The sequence below is a fragment of the Etheostoma spectabile genome, chromosome 2, assembly GCF_008692095.1.
Source record: "Etheostoma spectabile isolate EspeVRDwgs_2016 chromosome 2, UIUC_Espe_1.0, whole genome shotgun sequence".
In the NCBI taxonomy this organism is placed as follows: domain Eukaryota; kingdom Metazoa; phylum Chordata; class Actinopteri; order Perciformes; family Percidae; genus Etheostoma; species Etheostoma spectabile.
The window spans coordinates 20,023,737-20,035,590 of record NC_045734.1 but is presented as its reverse complement, the minus strand read 5'-3'; the positions used below and the strand labels follow the sequence as shown (position 1 = coordinate 20,035,590).

Below are 11,854 nucleotides of genomic sequence, written 5' to 3'. Positions count from 1 at the left end.
TGTGTGTGTGTGTGTGTGTGTGTGTGTGCGTGTGGCAAAAAAACCTTGTCGTAAACTGAAATAAAATCTTTCAGCGTTGACATTTCCGACCATAGACCTGTTTTATACAGTCTATTCCGTAGACTTGTATAGTTTTCGACTGGAAATCCAGAAAATCCGACATTCCACTGTGACTCTCAGATAAAAGCAAGTGCCTTGCATTGGAAGGTGGTAAAATATGTGTACAATTTATGAAAGGGAAAAATACCAGGAATTTGAAAGTGCATTTGAGAAGCGCGCACCAGAAGGTTAACCTAGCTTACCTTAACAAGGTAAAGGAGAAGGCAAAGCCCCCTTTCCCCGAAACAGAAACTAACCCCGGTACAGGGCATGGATGTATAGGTACAGGGCCAGGTGAAGGAGATAACCGTAGGACAGCGAACACTTCAGGAGGGCTTTCACTAGCGACCCAATAGCTGCTGGTTAGTAAATGGTTAGCATGTCTACACAACCGTGTGAGTCGATTGACTTGAAAAGGTTACTCGAACCAAAGTTCAAAACACCTGTTGATGCATGTTCGTCTTTAGTCTATTTAGGTTTTTTATGGAACACGTCACTTACATATTTTGCACTTACTGTGGCATCTTGTGTAGACCGTTTACTTATTTCTGCTCATCATATGTACATTGTATGTACCAGTGTACCAGTGTTATTGTTGAATACATTGTGAATACATGTTTCTAAAATTGTATGATGTTGTTGTTGAGTTATTGTTACACAATACTTTTTCTGATCTTTTTAGAATGTTGCCCCTGACATACAACCCATACGACAAAAATGATTAAAACTAACACTAAAACTAATAAAAACTAAACTAAAATTAAGCACTTTCAAAAAATAAAAACTAAACTAAACTAGCAAACCTGCTTTAAAAACTAATAAAAACTAAACTGAATTTGAAAAACTAAAAGTCAAAACAAAATAAAAATAAAAATTACTGAAAAAGGCAAAACTATGTGTGTGTGAGTGTATGTGTGATTGTCTTTCCCAAGCAGCAACTTCCGGGCCTAAAAGGTGAAGCCAATGCAGAAGTGCCTTAAACCTGCAGAGTATATATGTTCCAGCAGGAATAAGATCTAATAAGAAATCTAATTGTCTAGAAGTCCATAAGTCAATGACCCTGTCAATGAGGAAAGAGGCTTCTAGCCATGGCCCTGTAATTGCAGGGAACTTGATCAAAAGTGTTTAGCAAATACAAAAAAACAAATCTCACAATGCTTTAAATTGTTTTTAAAACTTTATTTGTATATTGCACTTCATACAGAAAGGCAAACCAAAGTTTTTCAAAAGGTATAAAAAAACAAAGCTAAACAAGCAACTACTCTGATACCAGGGGTAATATATTTCCCACAACTTAACAAAGGGTTCACAAATACGTCATGCAATATAAAGCTTCCGTTTTGCTTCAGTGATTAAATAATGAAATAAAAAGACACTAGTTTACAAAACAAATGACTTAATAAAAAACATGTTAAACACATTTGACTAGTAATAGAATAGTAATTGAATTTGTATTCAGAGGTCTAGTGTGAGTTGCAGTTGTGGGCTGTGTAATGTGGTTTTGCGGAAGGATGTCTTCATCTGCATCCATTTCCTGTTTAACTTGGTACAAGCATTACCCACTGGCAAGCATTCCTTTTAATGCTGTTTGTGTTTGTGTGTGTGTGTCCCAGTGTGTATGCGTGTGAGTGCTAGTGAGCATAAGATTCATAAAAAACATTTCAAGGTCAACTTCTCTGTGTATTAGATATTTTATTAGATTTATCTCTTATATTTTCTTCAAGCTTTGTACAGCAGATTGCTTTATGTGTGTTAGAGACAAATTTCAGTTTGTTAACTGAGCTTTATGGGCAACAATTCAGCAAGAATGAGCCTTTGTGCTCTCTTTTGTTTGGGTCCCTGCGGCTAACATGATGCCAGTTTAAGTATTCAAGTAATGGAGCCACAAAGCAAAAGAATCTGATTAAGTGACAGGAGATATAATTGTGGTACTGTGCCTGGATATATTATTATTATTATTGTTATTATTATTGTTATTATTATTATTATTATTATTATTATTATTATTATTATTATTATTATTATTAGATGAGAAACTGGATAATGTTTTCATTTGATAGAGTTTTATCCATTTTGACCGCGGTAGCCTCCTTTAAGTTGCCTGTTTTAGCTTAGCCAGGGAATAAAGAGAGTAATTTTTGTTGCTTTCAGATTGATTTGGTTCAGATTGCCAAGTTTGCTATTTGGAAATTGAACAACAGAGTACACTGAGTTACGTTGAACAACAGAGTACACTGAGTTACGTTGAACAACAGAGTACACTGAGTTACGTTGAACAACAGAGTACACTGAGTTACGTTGAACAACAGAGTACAATGAGTTACATGGGGGATCTGTGACTGTGCTCTCTGCACACGCCGCCCTTGAATTGACCTCAAACCTGGAAGTTGAATTTAAAGAAACACCTTTCGAATAGATTTGACCACTCTCAGCTGCAGATTCCTCAGGTCTGATTTAATCATATTCAACATCCTTGAAAACCACAAAACTGTTGTAATAAACAGTGAAATAAACACAACTAAAACATTGTGGTAAGCACATTAAAATGTTAAACAGTTAAGTTAAACATGTTTAAGTTAAACATTTTAAAGACAGTTTGTTACAAGTTAGTTTGACACAGTGCATACAAATGGTAAATCCAGGCTTCCATATTTTACTTTATTTACTTCTTTCACATTAATACATGATGCTGCTAGTACAGTAGGAACAAATCATGAACAGTGTTATGTGTTCTAGTAATTGTTGTGTATGCAAGACATGAAACTACTAAATTATGATTAAAGACTACTGTTGACATGACCAGTTTTTGTTATGTGTAACATTGTAGATATAATGTCAGATTAGTGATAAATGCCTTTAGATAATCATCCAGCAACATCTAAGGTTCTTCTTTCTTTTGTATTTAAAATAATAATAATTCAAAAGTTAGGTCCAATGCAAAAGGTACAGTAATAATATTGTGTTGTACTTTCAAAAGTAATGAGAAAAAATGCCAGAGCTGCAAGAGAAAACGTCTGAGCCTTACGCAGGCTGAGGGAATTTAATTGTAACTACTTCAAGCACACTGTTTCTGTGAAAGAGCCCACAGAAACCACATCCCCTCATCATGAACCAAATGAAAGAAAACTCACCTCTGGTACGTCTTCCTTTGGTTAATCCGCACTTGACACAAATTCTGTAAACATATAGAACAACACTTATGTTTTTTGTCTGGTAGAGGCTTCACTGATGAAGAAATGTTTGAGGTTTTTTGTTCTTGTCTTACTCAGTAGTTTCATATTCATCTTCCTCATAAGCCGTTACGGTTATTATGACAATGACACATATGATCAAATATGGTATACCTCTTGCACAAACACAGAGAAAGAAGAAGAAAGATTTAAGAAGATACATACTTCATAGTACTAAGCACCACCTGCTTCCAGTATCCTCTTTACTGAACACTAATCTTTTAATAATCTATAACTTGCTTTTCACAGCGCACTGGAACCTGAATGTATAGAATATTAAAGACAATTTGAAAATATCCAAATTGGTGGCATTTTTTTTTAACAATGTTCTCATTTGTAGCACTGGGCTTATTTTTCATACTTCTAATTGAAACTTCAATTAACATTAAAATGTTTTTATAGAAGTTATACAGTATTTAAAAGAATATGTAAGTTCAGATAAGTGATCTTCATATCGACTTTTTGTGTTGCTGATGCAGTAGTGTTGTTGTTGTGTATCTAATCTAATCATCTAATCTAATCATTTCTGAGCTGCTTGAAGACTCATGGGAGCTGTTTGAAACAGCAAATGAGAGAGTAGAACCAACAATGACTCTTTCAGGGGTTGTCTTGGGACTTGAAGACTCAGCTGATAATGAGAAACACAGTATATATTAATGAATCAACAATTTGGACAGTTGTTAGTTTTTGACAGAAGAGTGGTATTTAAATGCAGGTTGTAGATCTAAGGAGAGGCAAGGCAGCAGTGATGAGTATGTGGTGGCCAGTGCTATCCTCTTTGCTTTTGCATGCTGGGGCAGCAGGCTGAGGGTAGCGGACGCCAACAGACTCAATAAACTGATTCGCAAGGCCAGTGACGTTGTGGGGGTGGATCTGGACTCTCTGTCGGGTGTGTCAGATAGGAGGATGCTGTCTAAACTACATGCCATCTTGGACAATGTCTCACACCCACTCCATGGCTTTCTGCTCAATCACAGGAGCACTTTCAGTGATAGACTCATTCTCCCAAAATGCACCACAGAGCGCCACAGGAAGTCATTCCTGCCTGTGGCCATCAAACTTTATAACTCCTCTCTCTAAGTGTCTGTGTGTCAGACACTTAGACGGAGGAGTTATAAAGTTTATCTCCTCCCTCTAAGTGTCTGACACACAGACACTTAGAGAGGTTAAAACTGGACAATAATATCTGTTTTGTGCAATAACACTGGCTTGTAATGTGTGCAATACTCAACTGCTACTATTATTATTATTATTACTTTTCACCATTGCAACACCTTAATTATGTTATTTATGTAAATACTGTATCATAATATACCTTTAACTATGTAAATATCCACACTCCTTATATTTTCTTTATTTCTTTATTTATATTTCTTATATTTCTAATATCTGAGCAACTGTAACACAGAGTTTCCCTTTGGGGATCAATAAAGTATTTCTGATTCTGATTCTGATTCTGATAATGTTGAAAAGCTAGCAAGATTTAAAAGTAGCATCTTCTGGGGGCTCCGTCTAACCTCCTCTGCCCTCATGGGCCCACACAGCTTGCACGGCAAACATTGCTGCTTCAAAATGAAGAATTGACTGCAATCTTACTTCATGTCTCGTTCACCGGTAAACAAACCCCTAATGTTGTCATTTTAAACAAAGATGACTACTGTTAGCAGTGCAATGCATATTGACCTCAGGCTCGCAATGGCAGTTCTACATTGAATTACACCCAGGATAAGACCCCTTTCAAGCCCCCCCCAAAAAAAACAACAACACAAAATTGGAGATGAGTGAAAGTTTGTCTGTTAGTCAACTTTATTCTGTTTTTATCTTCAGTCTCTCCAAGTGATGCTTTGATGATGATGTGTTTGTTGTCTGTGCACGGGCTATCACAAAAGCATTTATTATTAGATTTTAAATTTCTCCAAGTGTTCCACTTTGAGCAACTGAATGTCAATTTTCCCCAACATGTGCACTAATGATGAGAGGCTCCACAATACTCAGAGCTACAAGTGGAAATAAAGGAAACATTGTTGTCTTTGTCATAGTGTCAGTGTATAAATTAATTTAAATATGCACATTTCTTTTAATAGTGATGCATTTTTAATTTGTGATAGCAAAACCTTACCTTATTTTAAAAGGTATACAATTAAATGGTTAATTTAGGAAAAACAAACAAAGCAAATCTGTGAATTGGTCACTTCAGAGCAGAGAAGACATGTTAACATGTTCTAGTATAGCACTTGTATTTTGTATTAGACTAGTACTAATATAGTTAGAGATCCAGAGTAAAATAAAATACATTTTCTCACAAGTCATTTGAATTTGGAAAACAACGCATTATTGCAACACATCTTAAAATTACATTGCAAAGAGACCAAAAAAGGTAGTATCTACAAGCACAAGTGGAAATAAGAGGTCATATTTAAGGAACAAGAGCATAATATGGCAATGATTCCTCAACAGATGCAACAACTACTGTTACCAGGAACACAATTTTGGTCATCTATCAAGGCAGTATTTAAGCATTAAATGGCAAAAACTCACCTCTCCTGCATCTTCTTCTTCCATTGAAAAACACATAGAATAACTGATTTTAAATGTCTGATGCACATGCTTTATCATTACGTATTTAGATTCATGAACGTGTTTTGAGGGGTAAATATTTACTAATATTTGTCACAGTACACAATTAGTTTTTGTGTCTTACTTGGTTGTTTCTTCTTCCAGATAAGAATCAGTCCGCACATCATTGTGGTTATTATTAAGAAAATCAAACCTGCAATCCAATGAGCCTTTACCTTTCCTGGCCAAAGAGAGAAAATGAGAGATATTAACAAGTTACATTACACTTTAAACTGCAGCTCACTACTCACATCCTCACAGTTATACTGTAGGTCTAGTTAAGTGTACTAATAAGACACCCAATTAAACTGTTAAGATGTCAAGATTTTAAGGCAAGCACACAGTTAAGAGGAGTTTTTAAACATTGGTTTAGTTGATCATAATATAAAAAAGCAATGATTGGCATTTTTAATTGATGCAAAAAGTCTCCTTTTGCAAAATATTTAGACACGCTTGGTCGGGACACCTGGCGTCACTGAATTGGGATGCACGTTTAACTGACATGCGGCACAAGAATGGGACAGTTAGGTTCAGGAAAAAATGTTTTTGTTTCTTCGTTGAACAGAGAGCACCATCTAGTGGGCTCTGAAATAAAGACACTGGTTCACAAAGCTTCATTTGGCCATCACTAGTAAAAAGGACCATGTAAGATGTAGACATATCAGTAATCATTGAAAAAAAAGGTAAAGAAGAGACAATTTTTTATAAGTGTCTGAGTGTCAATCTTTAGATACACTTGAAAAAAATAGATAATATCTACTTAGATGAAATATACAAAATTATATCAAATATATATAACGACTTGAGAACCAAAACGTAATTTTTTAATTTGAAAACTTGGCTTTGAGTTGCTATAACTTACCTGGAAAAGGGCAAGTCCACATTAGTAAACATTGCAAATGGAAAATGCATGTCATATTTGGTTATCCTACTGGTAATGCAGTGAAACGTCACAAAGAGAATGACTTCTCGGACTTGTGCTCCTCCCATTGACCTCCGATGAACAGAGCAGCTGACTGTGTTTTTTTTTTTTTTTTTTTCTCAGGGCAGTTGCTATAAACAGATATTCCACACACATCTGAGTTTATTATCTGCACATCAGCACAAGTACAGGACGAGGACTGCAACATCCTGCGGATGCAGCAGTAGATCACACAGATCATCTGGCAGTTTTAAACTTTTATTTCCTCTCCACATCACTATACTCCCTCAGGACCACCATACTTCACTCTTCACTACCAAGGCCAGGTTTCTGGAATCATAACAAGATTTTATTTCTCAGAACCGAAATTCAGTGCTCCAGTCATGTAAACAACATTATTTCTGGAAGACAACAGTCTATGCATTCATAAACAGATTATTAAATTTTCCTTTGAGTAGCAATGTGTAGTGTTAATGCATGTTATCTAACATAAAATATTAAACTTAATCAAACATTAAAATACACATTTTGTCATTACAAAGAGAAATGGTGTACAGACTTTTGAGAAATCCAGGAGTGTTTTCACCAAAGAGAGGAACATTTACAGCCATCTGTGGCATGTTGGGGGAGCCATACGATCACACCTTTCTTCTTTGCATTTCCTAAACTTATCAAGAAGGCTGGCTCCGTGATTGGCTGCGAACAGAACACATTTGAAGCTGTGGTGGAGAGGAGGTCTCTGAACAAACTGTTGTCTATCATGGATAACCCCGACCACCCTCTCCACCCCCCACTGGTCCAACAGAGGAGCAGCTTCTCTAAGAGGCTCCGACAGCTTCGATGTTGCATGGACCACTACAGGAAATCATTCCTACCACAAGCAATAAAACTCTTTAACACGTCATCACTGGGTGCTAGATAAGACCCTGAAACTCCAATATACTGCACTAAGTGCAACCTGTACAATTGCCAGTAGTCATTTTACCTGGCATGGAAAATAATCTGACAAAATCTCTGAAGACACATTTCATTCTGATTGTACTTACTTGACTATTCTTACACCCTCCCATCTTTCTCCCATCTCACTATAATAATGTTTGATGGCTGTCAACATCATTCTGTACTTTAATTATACTCTCCATGTACCATGTCTTTTACCATGTTAAGAGATTTTACATAAAGTGCTTAAGAAATGTCCGGTGCTGCCTTACAGATTAGTCATCTGTCAATGTTTGTCTATTTAAAAAGGGCTGTACTTGACGTTCAGAACAATAATATAGAAACAAACAAATATCTATGTAAAAGATATAGTGGAGCAATGGCATCCTGAGCAGGGAATGAAGTCATACTCCCTCTTTTTAGCGCTTACTTTAGCACTGCATTTGCGTTTATGGTTGTTTACAGTTGGTACTGGGGATGGACCAGTACTGGTTTTTCAGGGCCAATACCAATTATTAGTAGTTAATGAAATCAATAAGCAGTATTTGAAACTGATATGCATTAACAGTGAAAACAAAAATCATAAATTCATAATAATTTGGAATGTTACAAACTCCAATGTGAACCTGTACAATTGGTTTATTTACATTTAAGGATACGTTTTAGCATACTATTTAAGCAGTTGCACATTTTTTACCCATCCTTTATATATTCAAATATTATTATTGTTTTATGTATATTGCATGTATGTGTACTGAGCCTAGTATTTCATTTATATTTATATTCTGTGCTGTGTGACAGATGTATATTTGCTGCTGTAACATCATAATTTCCCATTTTTTGGGACCAACAAATATCTATCTATCTATCTAGACCACATTTTGACCCTTTTTCCTTTTCCATAGTCTCTTAGGTTAGTCTGTTTGTACTCTCTTTATGAGAACTGTCAGTATTCTTTAGCAGGCAGGTATATTTATGAAGGATGACAGAAGCTGAGAGAAGCTGAGAGAAGTTGAGAGAAGTGGTCATTACTAACGCCAGCCATCACAACACTTACTGATAATACAGTCTTTCCACTTCAAGATATTTCACAGATGTGGATCTGGTTATGAAATGACCAAAATGAAAACAGTGCACCTTATCTAACTTCCACGTCTCCACCATCATTCATCATCTTTCCATTTCCATCTGCCCCCCCCCCCCCCTTTCTTCTCTCATATGTAGTGATTAACTAAACCATTATCCTCTTCTTAGTAATGTGTCTCAACAAGCAAAGGGGAAATGAGAAAATATTATCTCAGTCCTCTGCTTGCTTTGACTCCCCTCGTCATTCAAATGAAATACACACTTTCATCATCCGCTGACAATACTGACAATGTATGTTGACAATGCCTCTGCTTCATGTGCATGTGTGTGTGTGTGTTTGTGTGTGTGGTAGTGTCATAGATAAGGAACAGTTTGTCAGGGCACCTCATGTGAATGCTGCCATTTGACACTGCAACACAAAGATGCAACCACTGTAATACTGTCAGTAAGGGGACAATGTGTCTATTTATCAATAGTGTCTTGTTTTGTTGATTATATCCTCCTATTGTAGATGTTTCAACCACCAACAGCAATTAAATCAGCATAGCTTTTCAAGGCCATCTTTAGTCTGATAAAGCTCAGCGACCAGGTAAACAGGCTCTGAAAAGGTGACAACAGCTTGGCTGTTCTGGTCGATCACCAGCCAGTAAGAGTTCTGTGCTTCCTTGGTTCTGGGTCGATGCCCTTTCATGAGCAGTCATTACCTGGCATGGAACAATAGATGATAACTTCATTTTAAGACACTCAAAAACCACGGACATGCTCTCTGAAGACACATTTAATTCTGATTGTACTTACTTGACTATTCTTACACTCTCCCATCTTTCTCCCATCTAACTTTAATAATTTTTGATGTATGTCAACATCATTCTGCACTTTAATTATACTCTCCATGTACCACTATTTTTAAACTTTTCCTTCAAAGATAAATATTTATTTTATGTATTTGGCATTCTTTCTTTTACCATGTTAAGAGATTTTACATAAAGTGCTTAAGAAATGTCCGGTGCTACATTACAGATTAGTCATCTGTCAATGTTTGTTTATTTAAAAAGGGCTGTACTTGACGTTCAGAACAATAATATAGAAGCAAACAAATATCTATGTAAAAGATATGTGGGAGTAACGTCATCCTGAGCAGGGAATGAAGTCATACTCCCTCTTTGTGTGATTTTGACAACTTTAGCACTGCATTTGCATTTATTGTTGTACTGGGGATGGACCAGTACTGTTTTTTCAGGGCCAATACCGATTATTAGTAGTTAATGAAATTAATAACCAATATTTGGAACCAACATGCATTAACAGTGAAAATATAAATCATATATTCATAATGGGATTTTGGAATGTTACAAACTCCAATGTTAAACTTTGTTTAAATGCTTTAAGCAATTATTTAATAAAGTAGGCATTACGTCACACTCAGTAGTGAGTTAAACTGAAGCAAAAGGACAGACACAGAGCTGTAGTGGAGCCAAAGTAGCACACTTGTTGGTTATCAGGCAAATAAAATGCCTAAACAGATAATCCGTAAAAAAAACTGCCCAATAATCAACCAGGGCCAATAGCTTTTGTGTTTATGGAGTAGCAGATTCACGTGATATAGTAGACTGCATAAACTGTAAAGTAAGCAATCAAAGAGAAGAAGCAAAGAAAAGGCAGGGTATAATAGGAATTGGTAGAAATGAGTGTTGGGTGGAGACTGAAAATGGTTTCAAATGGAATTTGATGGACCGTCACTGTCATTGTATCAATCAACCCTGTCACCATAAAATTAATATTCTATAATTCTACTACGTTGGTACAGCAACGGAAACATTTTCCATCAACATAATGAGAAAAAATCTGTAATGAATTTAATTTAATGAAGTAGTAAACAAACGTAATTTCTAGGCGACAGATTTGGTATGAGCAGCTCCTCAGAGCTTAAAACACGGTGAAAGCTAAAAAAGGCTATCAGTCTTCCAACACAAAGACTGTAGCATATTTCCTACACTAGTGTGTGCTTCAAGTAACAACTTATGTCAGTAAAGCAACTGCCTACCAAAAAACTGCACACATTGTAAAAAGAATATAATAATAATAATAATAATAATAATAATAATAATAATATAAAGAATAGCTTTCATTGTGTCTGAATTGTTCAGAATAATTTTGTTTTTATTTTATAACTGTGTGAAGGAGGAAACGGCATGTCCACAGCCTAAAAGTTCACAGAAGTAGGATTTTTCAATACAATAACAATTTGTGTAGTAAAAGCTACATTTTTTGGATGTTTAGAATATTTTGTCTTTTGTTAATTGTGTCAGGACACCTCTGAAGCCAACACAATAAAAAAAATTAAATTATATGAAATAATGTGGAAATGTCAGTAGTATATAGTTATTAAGATTGTAATAATCAGGGATAGCATTTTCATCTCTCTTGGAAACAGAAACATAAAAGCAATAAAGACAAAATTAAGAACACTGAAGACTCCAGAGATTATCTTTAAAAACAATACTATTTTATTTTGTATTTTAATGGTATTGTTATATACATGGCATAATTTGTGCTTTTTTATTATCAAGAATAAAACCATAAGGTAACACACCAGAAAATTAAACTTTAAACCAGGATTGAATTGTTCTTTTTTCAACTGGATATACTGAGAGTTCTACAAAACCAGAAGAGAAGGGGAGGAAAGACAGAAAACAAAATAGATAGATAGGTAGATTGATAAATATATAGTTTTTCCAGAGACACTTGCAGATGGTCCACTGAGGGTAGTGTGAACGTTCAGACTGTAATGTGCTTTTACCAACAGCAGCAAAGGCACCTGTGTATCACTTTGTTAAAAAAAAAGAAAAAAAAGAAGGTACGCCTCAGGGCCTTTATCCAACTGAGTTCATAGACATAGAACCAATTCCATCCACTATGTCTTCCACAGGGATTTCTACCACACAAATCTGATGATTTCCAG

At 35.6% G+C, this 11,854-nt stretch overlaps 1 protein-coding gene and 1 long non-coding RNA gene across 2 annotated transcripts in view; one reads left to right on the top strand and one right to left on the bottom strand.

Annotated features, from left to right (window-relative positions):
* The first annotated feature begins 230 nt into the window (after positions 1 to 230).
* LOC116698675 (uncharacterized) overlaps positions 231 to 11,854 on the top strand; it is a 13,982-nt gene continuing 2,358 nt past the window's right edge. Inside the window, exons 1-2 of the long non-coding RNA XR_004334281.1 lie at positions 231 to 393; positions 4,069 to 4,074. This is a non-coding gene — a long non-coding RNA (uncharacterized LOC116698675). The remainder of the gene's footprint in view (positions 394 to 4,068; positions 4,075 to 11,854) is intronic.
* LOC116698496 (zeta-sarcoglycan) overlaps positions 11,234 to 11,854 on the bottom strand; it is a 372,560-nt gene continuing 371,939 nt past the window's right edge. The window contains exon 8 of the mRNA XM_032530441.1: positions 11,234 to 11,854. This exon is cut by the window's right edge and continues 1,855 nt beyond it. The gene's annotated coding sequence lies outside the window, so the exon portion shown is untranslated.